This window comes from Pinus tabuliformis, chromosome 3_1 (assembly GCF_031772625.1).
Source record: "Pinus tabuliformis cultivar Carrire ecotype Pingquan chromosome 3_1, CPIR1, whole genome shotgun sequence".
In the NCBI taxonomy this organism is placed as follows: Eukaryota; Viridiplantae; Streptophyta; class Pinopsida; order Pinales; family Pinaceae; genus Pinus; species Pinus tabuliformis.
Genome location: NC_142301.1, coordinates 605,152,338 through 605,171,701, shown reverse-complemented (window position 1 = coordinate 605,171,701; position 19,364 = coordinate 605,152,338). Strand labels below are relative to the sequence as shown.

The 19,364-nt window shown below is 33.7% G+C and overlaps 1 pseudogene; it reads left to right on the top strand.

The window, feature by feature from the left end:
* Positions 1-1,364: 1,364 nt before the first annotated feature.
* LOC149188457 (putative glycosyltransferase At5g03795) overlaps positions 1,365-19,364 on the top strand; it is a 32,349-nt pseudogene continuing 14,349 nt past the window's right edge.

The window sequence follows — 19,364 nt, the reverse complement described above, 5'->3', positions numbered from 1 at the left end:
TCACTGGACATGATTTTGGCATTTTTCAAGTTTCTAGTCCGGAGCTTATACGAAAAGCTCTTGAGGCAATTGAAGAAAAGGACAGAAAGAAGGAAGAGGCGGAAAGAAACAAAGCTGAACGTGCAGGTAGATATTTTGGGATATCTTCTCCTGATTTTGATGTTCAGGGTAGTGGCCCTACTGGCCCTAGTGGGAGGGGCTCCACAACTGGCACACCATCACATGCTAGCGCTACTGCTAGTGTGAATGCGAGGTCATCATTTTTTGTTCCACGAACAGGAGCTAGAGCACAACCTGGCATAAAATCGCTTTATAAAAAAAAGGAGAAGCAAGAAGCAGATAGAGTCATGGGGAGGTGTATTTTTTGGAGCGACTTACCTCTCAGCATCACAAAAACCAATCCATTTTGGCAACCAATGTGTGATGATATTGCTGTTGTGGGCCCAGGGTACAAAAGTGCCACATATGAGGAGTTGCGGGGGCCAATTCTTCAAGCAGAAAAACAGGACATCAACTCTAGATTGGCGGAGTTGAAACAGACATGGGAAGTCACTGGATGCACAGTGATGTCTGATGGTTGGACAAATAGGAAGGGTAGGACCCTTCTAAATTTCTTGGTACATTGTCCTAAAGGTACCATGTTTATTAAATCGTTGGATGCATCAGAACATATCAAAGATGCAGCAACGATATGTGAGTTGTTAGATGGGTTCATTCAGGAGATTGGTGTGCAGAATGTAGTGCAAGTCGTAACAGACAATGCAGCTAATTATGTGTTTGCCGGCAGAATGCTTATGGAGAGGCATCCCACATTGTTCTGGACTCCATGTGCAGCGCATTGTCTTGATTTGTTGCTTGAGGATATGGGGAAACTCTCCTTCATCAAGGAGGCAGTTGATATGGCTAGGAGCATCCCCAAGTTTATTTATAACCATGCTTTTGTCCTTAGCCTTATGAGGAGGTTCACTAGAAACAAGGAGTTGCGACGTCCTGCCATCACACGTTTTGCCACAACCTTTATTACTCTTCAGTCTTTGCTTCGATGTCAGTTCGAGTTGAAGCAAATGTTTGTGTCTGATGATTGGCGTGCTTGTAGATACAGCAGGAGACCTGATGGGAGAGCCATTGAAAAAATGGTGTACTCTGAGACATTTTGGCGTGGAGTACAAGAAGCATGTGCAGTTAGCGAACCTATAGTAAAGGTTCTTAGATTGGTGGATGGAGAGAAGCCTGCAATGCCTTATTTGTATGAGGGCATGGATAGGGCCAAGGAGGCCATTCGTTCCTATTATGCAGACAAGGGTTCTGCTGGCCTTAATAGGCAGATGATGTTATGGGATGTGATCGATAGTCGGTGGACAGGGATGCTTCATCGACCCATTCATGCAGCAGCACTCTTCCTCAACCCTGCATTTGCATACAAATGCAACTTTCGTTTTGATGGCGAGGTGATGGAAGGGCTCCATTCCTGTATTCAGAGGATGGTACCTGATTCTGAGCTTCGTAGCAAAATCAAGCGCGAGGTACAGAGTTATCAGGATTGTGTTGGCCTATTTGGCTTTGATGATGCCATTAAGGAAAGGGCCCTCTTCATGCCACGTAAGTGACAAGTCATCGCTCATTAGAAATTAGAAATTTGAATTTAATTATGTTTTAACTTTTAACTTTTAACTTTTAAGTTTTTGAATTTTTTATTTCATTATTTTGTTGTAGATCTTTGGTGGCGAAGCTATGGTGCAAGGGTACCAAATTTGCAAAATTTGGCTATACGAATCTTGAGTCAAACATGTAGCTCTTCAGGGTGTGAGCGCAATTGGAGTGTATTTGAGAAAATACACGCCAAAAAGCGCAACAGGTATAACTTTGAACTCAAGCCTTCAGTTGAGCAATTACACTTATTGTAATTTTTAATTTTTAATTTATGACCTTCAAGTGTCAAGAGTCAAGAGTCAAGACTCATTACTTTTTTTGACACTCTTACAGGTTGGAGTTCGCACGCCTCAACGATTTGGTGTATGTGCATTACAACATCCGACTTCGAGTGAGGCAAATAGAATCACCAGTGGATCCAGATGCCATTTCCTTAGACAATATTGATGTATTGTCTCCGTGGAGGGTGGAGTCTCAGGAGCCCATATTGGAGGAGTCACCTTCATGGTTAGAGCCAGTGGCAGATGATCCATTAGAGCAGGGGCAGCAAGAGGAGGACTCGGAGTCAGAGGAGCAGAAGCACTTAGAGGAGGAGCAGGAGGAGCAGGAGGAGCAGGACACTGCGGGAGCATCAGCATCAACACCATCTGCTATAGATATAGGAGAGCATAGCTCCATGCCTATCACTCATTATTTGACATTAGGTGCAGAGGCAGTGTCAGGGCCTTCTACTACTAGGGGCAGGCCTGGCAAACAGCCCATCATGTTTTCCCGTAAAAGGGGGAGAGGGCAGTAGATAGATAGCTGCTAGTTTTATTTGTTATGCTACATGTAACTCATGATGATGAGATACTTTTATTATTATATGTGATGTTATTTTGTATTGGTTCTCCACATTTGAGTCCTTGAATGGACAATTATCAGGGATTAGCACGATTTGGTATCGCCTTTGATATATCATTTCTATTTGACATCATATATATCAGTGTTTTCTTCATATTTATGTGCCAATGTGTTTATTTCATGTTGTTATTGCTTTATATGTTTAAAAATCTGAAAAAAATGAATATATTATGCATTTTTTATGCTTGCTTTTGTTGTTTAAATTCTGAACATGAAGATGTTGCTTTAAAAATTAAAATAGTTTCTTGAGTGTTTGCTGGGCACTGTATAGTTATACTCATTTAATGCCAATTTTTTGTTTTTTTTGTGCCCTAGGTTTGAATTAGTTCACTACAAATGTCAAATATGCCAAAAGCCTTGGACCCATTTTGGGAGTATGGGGAGGCTGTTGGTGGGGCAAATCAGGCATATATATCATGCAACTTGTGTGGGACCAAGATGTCAGGAGGGATTACACGATTGAAATACCATCTGGCTAAACTCTCTGCATATGATGCAGATGTGATGCCTTGTATGGTTTCTAGTGCAGAGGTTATACAAAAAGCTCGTGAAGCAATTGCTGAACAAGACAGAAAGAAAGCTGCTAGGGAGAGGCCAATGGTCTCAGATAGATAGCTGCTAGTTTTATTTGTTTTGCAACTTTTGCTACATATAAGTTTATAACTCATGATGATGAAATACTTTTAAAGTTTTATATATGTGATGTTGTTTTGTTTGAGTCCTTGATTGGACAATTATCACTATCAGGGATCAGCAGGATATGTGATGTTATTTTGTTTGAGTCCTTGATTGGACAATTATCAGGGATCAGCAGGATTTGGTATCGCCTTTGAAGTTTGATGTATCATTTCTATTTGACATCATATATATCAATGCCTTCTTCATATTTATGTGCCAATGTGTTTAGTTCATGTTGTTATTGCTTTATATGTTTATAAATCTGAAAAAAATGAATATATTATGCATTTTTTATGCTTGCCGATATTTGCCGATATTTTGCCGATATTTTTGCCGATATTTCCGATAAGATATTTTCCGGACCCTCGCCGATATTTTCCCGATACTGATATTATCAACACTGATAACCATAATGGGAAGCCTAGTAGCTCTATTAATCTGGTGCCTCCACCGATAAAACCACCTTCATCAAGACCTTTCCTACCCATGCGTTTGGAAGATAAAGCCGATAACCAACAAAGATGAGGTGAAAACTTTTTAGATTACCTAAGAGAGTACTAAGCAATGGGAGCATAATTTAATGCCCAAATGTCATTCCAAGACTATTATGCATCAAACACAGAAGTAGATCAAGGCACTCTAAAATGGTGGATGAACAATGATAACCCAAAGAAGGTCAGGAAAATAAATATACCCACTTTTAATGGAACTTCTTGAGGTTTAGCTAGAGCTTGGGTGAAAAAGCTCGACACATAATTTTCGCTCAATCCCATGAGGGAATCAGAGGCAATCTGGTATGCCGCCATGCTTCTAGAAGGTGAAGCTCATGAGTACTGGTGGTACCATGGGTTAACCAAACTTGGGCATTCCATCATCAAGTCCTATCTGGAGTTCACAAAAATGAGAGGCTTGATAAGAGGGATCCAGAACTGCATTTTAGGGACCTTGCACAACTATAATAAACTAGGTGTCCAGACAGATTTATTTCAAAATTCTAGAGTTTTGTTGTGATGGTTACAAAGATATCTTAGGAACAATTGGTGATGTTGTTCATGAAGGGTTTAAATTAACTATTTCGAGCTTGGGTAAAGGCATTTAATCCTAGCATGTTGTAAGATGTCATTCTAAGATGAGGGATATGAAGGCTATGGTGCCTAAAAATAAAGCATCTCCCAAACCACCGCCTTTTCAATAGACTACAGATAAGCTAATACCCTAGGAGAAGGAGATCGAAATAAGCATGTTGGAACTTGGAACTTGAGATAATCTATGAAGAAATAAACTATGTTATAGTTGCAAGGAGCCTTGGGATTCAGGGCATAGATTCAAGGGAAAGGGAAAAGTGCACTACATTGAGGTGCTCTCCAAACGTGAGGGAGAAGATGAAACATGATCAGTGTAGAGTGACGTATATTTTAATTCAAAGGAAGAGTATACAAGGGAAGAAGTATTAGGTGGCACCATAGCCACACTTTCAGGAGTCCCTAGCTACAACAACTTCAAATACAAAGGTTCTATATACAGGCATTGGGCCACTGTCCTAATCAATGGTTGGCCAACGCACAATTTTATTGACTTGACATTAATAGCTAAAAGAGGCATCCCAACAAAGGACTTTGGAGGGTTTAATGTGGAGATGGTTTGCTATTTCATCATGGCATGAAATTAGGCATTCCCAATGGCAAAGTTAAGGATGGGAAACTACATTATGGTTCACGATTTTTACATGTTGAAGTTGTCCAATTCTAATGATAGTATTGGGTGTCCAATGGCTTATCACCATAGGGAAGCATTGGAATAAATATTAGACCATGGAAATGGGATTCAAAACGAAGGGAGGTCGAAAGCTAGTCTTGAGAGGTATGACTCAAGATCCTCCAAAGATTACTACACACAAACAAATGGTGGGCGGAGTGGGAAGAAGCACATGGATTCATCAAAGGATACTCAGCAAATGAGGTCACATTCTAATTCAAAAGAACATTTAAATTTGCAGTCAAGGTCATGTTTTATGGTTCAAACATAGCCTAACTTTGTTGAGAGGCATGTAGTGCTAAATCAAGAATACTCGAGATGGAGGTGCGAGACCAAACAAAAAATGGATCTGCAATTAAGAGTAGTCAAATAGCAGTAGGAGATCCAACAAAAATACAACAAAATCATGAAGCAGATAGGCCATCATGAAGAGTTAATCTCTTTAAACTCGCTAGAAGTTTTTATGGGAGTTGGGTTACAAGGGTTTCTTCATGCCATGGTGACAAATAACAATATTATTGAATTGGGAAACCTTAAGATGGTGCAACAAGTTCTTACCAAATCCTTTAGTCAACTTGTCTAGGATTCTGGTATTGGATGGAATTTGCTTAAGGAGAAGAAAAATTTGGGAAGGGGTGATAGTAATGTTCCAATCTAACTCTTTGAAACAAAGGAAAGTTGAGTCTTAGCCTATCTGTATCCCATAGGTTATTGATAGAAACAAAAATGGGTCACCATAATAAAATAGATAATAATGAAATAAAAGGGGTAAAAAGTCACTTTCGGGGACACTAAGTGACTCATGGTATTACACATGGTATTTGAAGAAGGATATTATTATCAAAAGGGGAAGGAGATTGTAGGAGGACATGAGGAAGAATTATTGAGGATTTGATAAGGAGCTCTACGAGTTGTCGAGTAAAGGAGGGTACTCTGATATTTACCAGTGTCATTTTTGGGAGACATACCCTAGCTATAAATCATTAGCTTCGAGTTGGAAGACACTCTCTAGCCAATTATTTTAGTTGACACTTTGATTTTATAGGAGCATAATTGGTGGTAGGAGAAAATCAACATTAAGAAGCCCAGATTCCTTAAGTGGTCGAGACCACCACTCTAGGACTTTTCTCAAGGTCGAGTTGAAGCTAATCAAATGTCTCAATTGAAGATGAACCATTATCTCATAGGGCCATGGTTGAGTTATTGATTTAGGAGAAGGGCCAAATTAGGTTGAATTTCTAGTACCTAAGGATGATTTGAATAATACCAGGAAACCAATTCGAATTAACCCATCGTCTCAGAAAAACAACCTTATTATCTAGGGGGGTGAACATCTTTCTCAAGCTCTAAATTGAAATTGTGAAGGGGTCGAATAGGAGCTAAGTCATTGTTGGGCAGAATAGGGTCAAATTCAATAACCTTTTTTAGTGTTGATCTCATTATATTGTCAAGGATAAGAATCATTATATCTATTGGATTGAGTTGCCTCTCCATGTAGAATGAGTATTGATCTCATTATCTTGTGAAGGTCAAGCATCACTAAATCTATTGGATCCAATGTATTATTTATTAGGCCGAGCAACATCAAATTGATTGGATTAGGTCACTATCTTTATACAAAACAAATAGGGAGGAAATAAATAAGTGAAGAGAGGTGGGAATCAATCTACTACAAAGAACTAAAGTTAAGTTTGCTAATTGCTTAGGAGGAAGGACACACCTCTTATCTGATTGAAGAATAAATTAAACTACAAATTTCTAGGCATCAAAGGATGAGACTTGTGAGCCAACGAGTTGTTGAATAATGAGTAACCATACCATTATTTCTTTGGATCCCATTTCATATCAATAAGGGAACAATTATTAGGTCAAATTTGCATGCTAGAAAGGGTTGTAGCTATTTCAGTAATTTGGGCGAGTTTTCCTGAGTATTTACACTAGTGGTATCCCAACATATGGTTGCATAATTCTTGCACATCATATTGTTCTAGTGCGAGTATCTGTCACATGAGGCCATGATTGTGTTATTGATTGAGGGCTTATAAGACGACTCCTCCTTATTTGCTCAGGATTCAAGGGTCGAATTCTATAAACTTCGAAAGGCTAAGATAATTTATAAGGAAGTCTTTCCATGCTTGTTAAGACTAAGTGAATCGCTAGAACAGAAGGTCGCATCACAGGTCAAGTCAATCTTCTAAATCTACAACGAAGACTTGAGTCCCACTAAGAAAGCAATCATCTGAAACATATTATTAGGTTCCCTAGAAATAAATTGTAAAATTCGTGATATTTTTGGTAATAAGATATTTAATATTTGATATTAGGGTTTATATATTTACCGGTGTTTCTTCCATTTCTTGTGTGTAGTTAAAAAAATCCATGTTTCACTTAAAAAACTCTAGAAAATTCTTGCAAACTATACAAGGGCTATTACACAAATACACTCTTCCCCAAATAATTAAAATAAATATGACACTAACGAAGACAAGAAATGACTATGATGTCAATAACTAACTCCTAGAGACTAATCAAACTCAACAAACATAGAGAAAACAAAGTGAAACGAAGACCAACCTCCCACCTAATAACTAGAGTGCATTAGTTTGGTGCATTCTAAACTAATGTCAATTAAACATAACTACCTACAATCTTTCCACCACACAAAGGTCCAACATTCTATATCCCACCTTTCGTGGATTGAAATAAACCTTGCCTTTAATAACCTACATCCATGAGAGCTCAAGCATGTGTTAGATAACCTTGGGTCATGTCAAGATCATCTTTCCTTAAGAAAGGGGTTGGCACATGAAAGTCACATGGCATAGTAAAGTCAAAGTACTTGTCATTAATTGCAAAGAGGACATCTCAAACATTCTTAGCACAATTCCATCTCCATGTAGAATGGTTGGAAACCTGGTAAATGTTAAACACCAATACTTATATATATACACAAAGTATTATTGATTGATTGTAGTTTTATAATATAATTTTTTTATCAATAAAATAAATTTTAAGTTTTTAAAAATATAAATTTAAGTTTTACGCTTATAAATTAATTTGTGATATAATTTTGCATTTTTAGTGAGAATACAATTTTGACAAAAATTGTAAATTTTCGTTATTTAAAATACATCTTTGAGTGAATAAATAAATTCAATGCCTTTGAAAATCTCAAACTTCTTGGTCATTCAAAATAAATAAACCATAAAACTTAAATTTATAATTAAAATAATTAATAATTACAATACTAATAATAATAATAATCATTAATTTTATACCCAATCAATATTAAGTCAATATTAAAAATAAAATAATATAAAAAATAGCTAATCTTGCACCGTTCGAGAACCAATTGCAAAGACTATATGAACGATGCCGAGTTTGGTTCGAACTTTTCCAATGACTATTTTTTGAGCAACGACATTTTCGTAACTGTACATAGTGGACAACATACCTGGAAACATGGATTGTCATGTGGTTGCAGTTTGGAATACCTGCTTGCAACTGCTTCCAAGATGCATGTCCATGGTGGACAATGTTAAACAATCACTTACATAAATGCGAACAAATATGACGGGTAGTCATCCTGGTCAAGTAAATGTAGGTTTAGGGTATAAATTTAACTGAGAGTGTTACTTATATTTTTGGGGTTTTTTCCAAATTGACTTTTTTTTATAAATATAAAAATATTGTGGTATATTTGTTATAAATATAAAAATATATTTTTATAAATTTGGTGTAGATAATTTTTTTAATTCTGACTTACGGATAAAATAACTAAATAAAAAATATCTCACTAACATGTAAATTTTAAAATAATCAATATTTAACGAAAATCGGGCCCTGCACGTCAAATTGAACACCTACATGGGTGGATCAATATTTTATATCGTGGTGGGCGCCTATAGTTTTATAGGTCAACGCGGTGCACAATCCAAGCGGTTTCCTCGAATGCCCCGTTATTTGGGCGTAATAAAGCATAATATTTTTATTATTAAAAATAAATTTGTTATTTTGTGGTGTTAATGGGATTTCATAATAATAAGAATTGCATGTATAGTTAAAATATTAGTGAAATTTTTTGGAAATTTGTCCAGTTTAATTTTTCTAAAATTAATTTGGTAGGAATTTATTAAAATTACAAGTTAGATGAGTAAATTCTGCACAATCGAAGTGCACAATAAATAAATAAAACCAGTTTAAATAACACAAATCAAGATTTCACTTCAAATTTTTCTACGGCCCCAAAATCTAAAAAATCACACTAAAAACAACTTAGTGAAATATTTTTACAATAAATACAATTCAATTTTCCACAAAATGATATTATGATATCATAATAGGATAATATTAGAATATTATTAAGATTATACTATAATATTATAATATTATTATAAAATGATATTATGATATGATAATATTTTTAGGATTAATCACATTTCATGTCACTGGTTGACATTTCAAAGTAATTAATATGAGTTATTCAACTAATTATGTTTGGAAACGTATACGCCAAAAATTTCTCTTACGTAATTTTTACAGAGAAACTTTGTTAATGCATTATGGATCACAGAAGCCTTAATACAAAAATCAACTTGTTTTATCTTTCTCTTTTACAATATATCTTAACTTAAAAAATAAAATAATAATACCTCTTAAAAAAATCTTATTAACTTAATTAAAAAAAATGATATCTCTTATTAAAATGATCTTATTATGAAAATTACACATTCTCCCTCGATCACAACCCAAGCTTCTTTTCCATATTCAAACTCTCTAGAATTATCCCATTGAATTTTGGTTGCTTACATATAACAAAGTTATAATATTATTGTATTATTATAATATAATATTATAATATTACTATAATAAAATATTATTATAATATAAAATTAGTATTATAATATAATATTGTAATATTATTAAGATTATAATGTGATAATATTATTAGGATTAGATATGATAATGTTGTAATATTATTATAAAATGATATTATGATTTTTTAAAGATTAATCACATTTCATGCTAGTTGACATTTAGATTCAATTAATATGATTTATTCAATTAATTGTGTTTCTTTTTTTTAATTATCTATAATATCAATTTATTTATCTTAAACAAAACCCAAGCTTTTTTTCCATATTCAAACTCTCTAGAATTATCTCATTAAATTTTGGTTGGCTACATATAACAAAGTTTTAATATTATTATATTATTATAATATAATATTATAATATTACTATAATACAATATTATTATAATATAATATTACTATTATAATAAAATATTGTAATATTATTAAGATTATAATATGATAATATTATTAGGATTATAATATAATATGATATTGTTGTAATATTATTATAAAATGATATTATGTTTTTTTAAAGATTAATCACATTTTATGCTAGTTGACATTTAAATTAAACTAATATGATTTATTCAATTAATTATGTTTTTCTTTTTTAATTATCCATAATATCAATTTATTTTATCTTAAACAAAACCCAAGCTTCTTTTCCATATTCAAACTCTCTAGAATTATCCCATTGAATTTTGATTCCTTAAGTATAACAAAGTTATAATATTATTATATTATTATGATATAATATTATAATATTACTATAATACAATATTATATATAATATAATATATAATATTATTATTATTATTATTATTATTTATTATATTATATTGTATTGTAATATTATTAAGATTATAATATTATAATATTATTAGGATTATAATATTATTAGGATTATAATATAATATGATAATGTTATAATATTATTATAAAATGATATTATGATATTTTAAAGATTAATCACATTTTATGCTAGTTTACATTTAGATTCAACTAATATGATTTATTTAACTAATTATTTTTTCTTTTTTAATTATTTATAATATCAATTTATTTTATCTTAAACAATGTCTTTCTCTAAAAATCACATAAGAGAAATTTTTGACCATTTAGAACCAAGAAGTAGAATTCATCTTTCTTTTCTATAATATATCTTAACTTAATCTAAAAAAAATTATAATAATATCTTTTAGTAAAATCTTATTAACTTGATTTTAAAAAAATAAAATAATAATATCTCTTACTAAATTCTTATGAAAGTTAAGAATTCTCCCTCGATCACAACCCAAGCTTCTTTTCCATGTTCAAACTCTCTAAAAATTATCCCATTGAATTATGGTTCTTACTTATAACAAAGTTATAATATTATAATATAATATTTTAATATTATTATAATATAAAATCATATTAATAGGATAATATTATAATATTATTATAATATAAAATCATATTAATAGGAAAATATTATAATATTATTAATATTATCATATAATATTGTAATATTATTACGATTATAATATGAGAATATTATAATATTATTAGGATTATAATATAATATGATAATGTTATAATATTATTATAAAATGATATTTTGAAAATTAATGGCATTTCATGCTAGTCTTGTTTCATTTTAATCAAAGTCTTTTAGTAAAAATCACATAAAAGAAAATTTTCACGGTTTCAAACTAACAAGTGTAATTCATCTTTCTTTTCTACAATATATCTTAATTTAATTTTAAAAAATAATATATATCTCTTAATAAAATCTTATTAACTTAATTAAAAATAATAATAATATCTCTTATTAAAATCTTATTATGAAGATTACTAATTCTACATCCATCACAACCAAAAATTATTTTTCATATTCAAACTCTCTAAAATTATCCCAATGAATTCTAATTCTTACCATATCACAAAATTATTTTTTAATTATTCCTATAGAATGAAATTTGAGAAAAATCTATCCTGGGTGAAAGGAAATGAACTAACAGACTAATCACAACATTATTTCCTTATTATTTCCTCAACCAAAATAGACTTCCTTACCATATAACAAAATTATTCAAATTATTCTTTAATTATTCCTACATAAGGAAATTTGGAAAAAATAAAAAAAATGAACTAATAGACTCGTCACAACATTATTTCCTCTACAAACCGTTGACTACAAAACGCATGATAATCTTTCTCATTTTTCCCTTATTATATTATCTCTTTCATTTTTGATAGTTTAATTATTTTATTATCTATTATTAAAAAAGATATTAATAATTATAAAAAATACTTTTCCAAATAAAATTATCATTTTATATATTTATTTAATATTTTATTTTATAAAAAAATTAAATTAAATTATTATTATATTTTTTATAAATTAAAAAAAATATATATATATATATATATATATATATATATATATATATATATATATAATATTTATATATAATTGTTTTATTTAATAAATTATATATATAGATATAATCATTAAAAATATAAATTTAGTATAATAAATTTTAATACAATTAATTTTATTTTTTAATAAATATATAACTTTTATATGCATAATTCTATTTTATTTCTAATTTTCGTCTTATGTAATCAAAAGTTATAAATAAAAACTTATTTGGATTAATTTATTTGATGCATTTATTAACAAGTTTATTTCTAATATTCCTGTTATGTAATCAAAATCTATAGGTAAAAGTTTATTTGGATTAATTTATTTGATGCATTTATTAACAAGTTTATATGGACTATATGATAAACAAAATTCGGTATTAAAATAGGTGAAAATATAGATTTCTATTTTTTTTTTTTGTCAAAATTGTAATTTTTAAAATATAAGTTATCACATAAATTATACTATCTAGTACTCATTACAATTGAAATTTGTGAGATATCGTATTTTTCATATTTATGGAAATTAGGAATTCAAAACAAAATGGATGTTTCATTTCCTTGAATCATTTCCTCATGCACCGTTAGAATCCTCATAGGCTTTTGCATGTCAAGATGATCCATCATATATAAATAAGTACTAGAAAGATAGAGAGAAATTTTACTCTTAGCAAATTAATAAGGTCATGATATTAAAATCATAATTTTAAATCAATTATAGATTCAATCCATCAAAGGGCCCAACCAAGTTAGCTATTAACTTCATTGTCAAGCCCTCCAATGACCTAAATCTACTATTGGGTTAAGGATGGTCATCCTAAACCTAAAAGTGCTTAATGAAAAACAATATAGAACTTAAAGAATAAGACTATGTTTTGGAGCTTGAGACTTACTAATCGCATACCAAATTGTAATGTCCCTTTCTGACACCTAGAAGCAATGGGGGGTTGAGTCTTAACCTATCTAGATCCCATAGGCTATTGATAGGAAAAATAAAGGGGTCACCATAATAAGTTAGATAATATTAAATAAAAGGGGTAAAGCACTTTGAGGGAAATTAAGTGACCCTTGGTATTCACAAAAGGATATTATTAAGAGAGAAAGGAGATTGAAGGAGGAAATAAGGAAGAATTGTTGAGAATTTGATAAGGAGATCTAGGAATTGGCAGGTAAAGGAGGATACTCTAATATTTACAAGATTTGGTATTGAGAGACATACCCTAGATATATATCATTGGCTTCAAGGTTGGAAGACACTCCCTAGGTAATTATTCTAGTTGACACATTAAGTCTAAAGGAGAAGAATGCATGGCAGGAGAAAACCAACATCTGAAAGATTAGATTCCTTAAGAGGTCAAGACTGCCAATCAATGACATTTCTCGGGGTTGAGTTGAATCTAATTACATGTCTTAATAAATATGAACCATTATCTCAGAGGGCCACAGTGAGGTGATTGATCTTGGAGCATGGCGAAATCAAGTTGACCTTCTAATACCTAAGGTCGATTTGACTAATATTAGGTATCCAAGTCGAATAAACTCATCATCTCAGAAAGGCATCACTATTATCCAAGGGGGTAATTATCTTTCTCAAGGTCCAAATTGGAATTATGAAGGGGTCGAAGCTAAGTAATTGTTGGGCGAACCAGAGCCAAATACAATAACCTTTTTAGGGGACGATCTCATTACCTTGTCAAGGTTGAGCATCATTGAATCTATCGGATTGATTTTCCTCTCCATGCAGAAGAAGTGTTGATCTCATTGTATTGTCAAATTTGAGCATCTTTGAATCTATTGGATCAAGCGTATTATTTGTCAAGACGAGCAACATTGAATTGATCATATCAAGTCACCATCTGCCACGTGAGGCTAGGATCACGTTATTAATTGAGGGTGTATAAGTCAACCCATCCCTGTTTTCCTAGGAGTCAAGGGTTCAACTCTTTAATCTCCATAAGGCCGAGATAATAATAATATAAGGATGTTTTGGCATGCTTTTAAGACTAATTGAATTGCTAGAATGAAATGTCAGATTAGGGTTGAGGCAATATTCTAAAACTACATCGAAGACCTAAGCCTCAATAAGCGAGAAATCCTTTGAAACATATTATCAAGTTCCTTCTCAGAAATAGGTTTTAAAATTCCTCATGATATTTCTTGGTATTACATTAGATATGCAATACTTTCTTCTGGGGCTTGTATATTTCCTGGTGTTTTTCCATTTACAAGATTTTGTGTAGTTAAAAAAATTTCATTTTTAATTTAAAAACCCTAGAAATTTCTTGAAAATTATATAAGGGTTATTATAGTGCTATCAAAGATGCTCATATTTCCGGTGGTTGGAAAGAACAAAAAAAGTTTCGACAAGAAAGCAGGAAGGAAAGCTCGCAGAACTAGGGTTTGGAGTAGAATATAGGAGTTGGGCACCATGGAGGAGCGAGAAGGGGAGAGTTCTACTCCCTCCTACAGTCATGTAGTCTCTAATCATTTCAAGAAGCCCATGGAAGTGGAAACCGAGTATACAGAAAGAGGAAAATAGGAAATTAGCAGAGCACAGAGTATGGCAGAAACGCAGGGGGAAGTCAGAAGGGAGAAACATACAGAAGTAGACAGTCAGAAAGCTAACCCCAGAATTCGGACAAGACCATGTAAACCCAAGGTTTCCATCACACCCTGAGTGGTGTTAAGTGACCCATCCCTACAGGCGCATGCGGAGCACATGGCGAGTTATGCAGTGATTTGCAAATTCATGGGATTATGGCCTACAGAGAAGACCCTACACACATGGATAAAGAACCATTGGAAACCTAAGGGAGATATAGATCTGCACCTTGGATCCAAGGGTTTCTTCATAGTTGTGTTTACTAACTTCGAGGATAAGGACAGAATATTTGAAGGAGGACCCTACTTCTATGCGGCTGCAAGTCTCTATATGCGACCTTGGGTGATGAACTTCGTCTCGGAGCGAGAAACATTTACTTCAGTGCCGGTATGGATAAGACTTTATTCCCTATCTCTAGATTATTGGCTGCCGGAATCACTAAAAGCCATAGGTGATAAGCTAGGGAATTTTATAAAAATATCAGAGGCCACACTGCGCAGGAAATATACCTCCTTTGCTAGAATATGCATGGAAATAGACCTTTCTAGGGCTTTGCCGGATGAAATAATTCTAGAAGTTTTTTATGAAGATAGGGTGCAAGTGGTGCATTACGAGCATATACCCTTCAGATGCTGCAAATGCCATGAACATGGGCACCTCTTCAGAGACTGTCCTTTAAATAAGATGGAGAGAATTTTCAAAGCAACCTCAGGTAAAGAGACTGAAAGCTTTACCAAAGCGTAAGGTAAAGGAAAAGAACGAAGAAAAAACCAAAAAAAATCTATGAGGAAAAACGGCCTAGTCATAATAAGTTCAAGATATTAGAAGAAGAAGAAGGGGAGGAGAAAACGAAACAAGTTTTGAAGGACAATCCAGTAGAGAAGGAAAAGGAGGACAACATGGAGGATAGATCCGACCAAAATCAACAAAAGGAGGATTAGCCCAGCATGATGGAACTTGATAGGGACCAAGAAATGACCTCAAGTGAAGTGGGAACGAAGGAACATGAACTGCAGGACATACTAGAAAGGGAACATCTCGATTTAGAAAAGTTCCTGTAGGAAGGAACTACCAGAGGAGTGGACTCACTACCTCAAGAGGAATTTAATAGAGTACAACATCTCTTCCTCTAGAGAACTCAAGCAAAGGGTTATGGGTAAAAAGAAACCAAGATAGTCAGGATAACGGAGGGGTCAAAACTATGGAGGCAACAGAGGGACAAGCTCCCAAAAACCCAGGAAGAAAAAGAGGAAGAAAAAGACAAAATGAGCTGCTAATTCAATGTGGAAAACTCATGGTAAACTCAGGTAAGATGAAAGACCTAACTAGTTACTCATTTAGAAATCTTTCTTAATGAAGCTTACAACATGGAATATTAGGGGTCTAGGAAGTAAAAGAAAACAACAAAATCTCAACAATAGAATGAAGGAAGAAAAACCAGATTTGGTTTTTATCCAGGAAGAAAAATGTTTTGTAGATAAAATACGAGAGATACACAGCAAGTGGCTTATGAAGTATGAATATCTAGAAGTTAAAGCAGAAAACGCAGCAGGAGGAATTCTTACAATGTGGAACCCTCAAAAACTTGGAATCCTAGATGCTGAAGCGTCCAGAAACTACCTTTCAGTGGTCATCCAACCTTTGGGGGACAAGGAAGTTTATATGATCACAAATGTCTATGGTCCACAAAAGCTTGAAGATAAATTCAAGCTGCTAACATCTCTGGAGGAGCTAAGAGAAAGACACATGGGCATCCCATGGATTCTGGGAGGGTATTTTAATATGATAAAATATCTTTCAGAAAAAAAGGAGGGGCTATATCTTTAGGTAGAGATTCCATAGCTTTTCAGAACTTCATTACCAACATGAGGCTAGTAGATACAGAAACCTCCAATGATATATTCCCCTGGAACAATAAAAGGGGAGGGGCTGCTCCAGTGGCCTCTAAACTTGATAGATTCATTATCTCTGAGGACCTTATCCTCTCGGGCCTTGACTTATCAGCTATGATTCTCCCTTTTGGGGACTCGGACCACTGGCCCATTAAATTAGAAGCATCCTTTATAGGAACGCCAAGAAATAGACCTTTCAGATTTGAAAATATTTGGCTTACCCACCCAAACTTCAACAACAATATTGAAAAATGGTGGACAGAAGATTTGAATATTCAGGGTACTAAAATGTTCCTTCTGCAGTGGAGGCTGAAACACATCAAACTCAAGTGTAAATATTGGAACAAGAATGAGTTTGGCAATATCTTCGAACAAAAAAAATAGTTGAAGGAAAGCTTCAAGAAATTAACCAGGAGTTCATGTAAAAGGGATTCACCGAAGAGGGTAAGAAGCAAGTTGATTCGGTTCATCAGGAATGGGAAGGCTTATGCAAGCAAGAGGAAATATTCTGGAAATGGAAATCTAGAGTTCAATGGTTAAAGGAAGGATATAGGAATACAAGGTTTTTTCACAAATCCACAATGGATCACCGATCTCATAACAGGATTCTAAAACTGAAAGATACGCAAGGAAAACATCTCAATACCCACAAAGAAATAGAATCTGCTTTGGTTCAACATTTCCAAGGCATAGCAGAGGAGCCCCTCATAGATAGATCACATTTTATTAATGACTTCACTAAACACATTCCTAGGCTTGTGACAAGAGAAGATAATTATAATCTTAACAGGCCAGTGAATGAACAAGAGGTCAATGAAGTCATCAAAGAAATGCAAAATGGGAAATCTCCTGGCCCAGATGGTTTTAATGTTGACTTCTTCAAAGCATGTTGGAACATAGTCAAGCAAGACATTTTGGAGGTGGTAGAGGACTCAAGGAAGAACAAAACTTTTTTGAAAGCGCTCAACACCTCTTTCATAGCCTTGATCCCAAAGCAGGAAAATGCTATGACACCAGATAGATTCAGACCCATAACATTATGCAATGTGGTGTACAAAATCATTTCCAAAATAATTGCAAATAGACTTAAGCCCCTTCTTCCAACTCTAGTGTCTGAGGAGCAAACAGGATATGTGGAAGGTAGACAAATTCTAAAAATATCATTCAAGTTCACAAAGTGATCCACTCTTTGAAGAGTAATAAGTAGCCAGGCATGATAACACAACTTGATCTTGAAAAGGCTTATGACAAGCTTAGTTGGGCTTACATCAGGGAAGTTCTAAAGGCATATGGCTTTGACCATAACTGGATAAGATGGGTAATGGCCCTCGTCTCCACCTCAAGCTTTTCAATTCTACTAAATGGCTTACCATCCAAAACCTTCAAGCCTACAAGAGATCTTAAACAAAGAGATTTGCTCTCACCGTTCCTCTTTATTCTCATGATGGAAGGGCTAGGAAATGCAATCAAAGCTTCCAGAGTAGAAGGCAAAATTCAGGGGCTCAAACTCACCATGGATGGGGATGCTTTGACTCACCAACAATTTGTGGATGACACCATGCTGTAGGGTACACCTATGGTCAAAGAAGCTCTTGCCTTCAAACAAATTCTGAAAGACTTTGCTTTGGTTGCAGGTACTGAGGTAAGCCTTACCAAATCAAAGATTTTATTTTTTAATACTGATAATGCTATACATAGAAACCTCACCAGAATTCTGGGTCTTCAAAGAGAATTATTACCCTCCAAATATTTGGGAGTTCCTCTAACAGACATACCTCTAAGCAAGACAGTTTGGGAGCCCGTTATTAATAAACTTCAGGACAAAATTCGGAAATGGACAAATAGGGCTTTGAATTTGGCAGGAAGACTAGTGCTTACAAAAGCCATCCTATGAACTGTTCCTATTTTCATGTTTTCAGCACTTCCAGCTCCTAAAGAAGTGATGCAACGCATTAGAAATATTCAAAGAGATTTTCTTTGGGGCAGAGGGGAAGAGAAAAAGAAATGGGCTCTGGTAGCCTAGGAAAAGATATGTAAACCTAAGACACATAGAGATTTGGGACTAGATAACTCTGAAATTCTAAACAAAGTTCTAGAGGCTAAAATTTGGTGGAGATTGCTAAAGGAATTAGATGCCCCTTGGGCCAAGGTTTGGAAACATAAATATGCAAACAATTGGCAAGAAAGGGAGCTCATCAGAATGTCTGGAATAATCAAAGGCTCCCACATCTGGAACAAAGCTTGGGAGAACAGAGCTATTGTTCAGAAACATAGTTTCTGGGAAATCAGAGATGGAAACCTTGCTTGGTTTTGGGAAGATAATTGGCAACATGAACCAAAACTGCTAAGAGAAGAGTTTGACAATCTTAAGAATGATACCGATGACAAAGGGTTACATAGGGTTAATGACTTGTGGGAGCGGAACATAAACGAAGGAAAATGGAGAGTATGGAAGAACCTGTTGTATAGTGAGGACTCTCCATTAAAGGCCCGGGCAGAAGCTTTCACAGCTATCTTGGAATAGAGAAAGATTCTGATTTCAACTTCTTCTAACCAACTGAGATGGGGCAGAAACAATGAAGGAACTTTAACCTTAAAGAGGCCAAGTGAATAGCCTTGG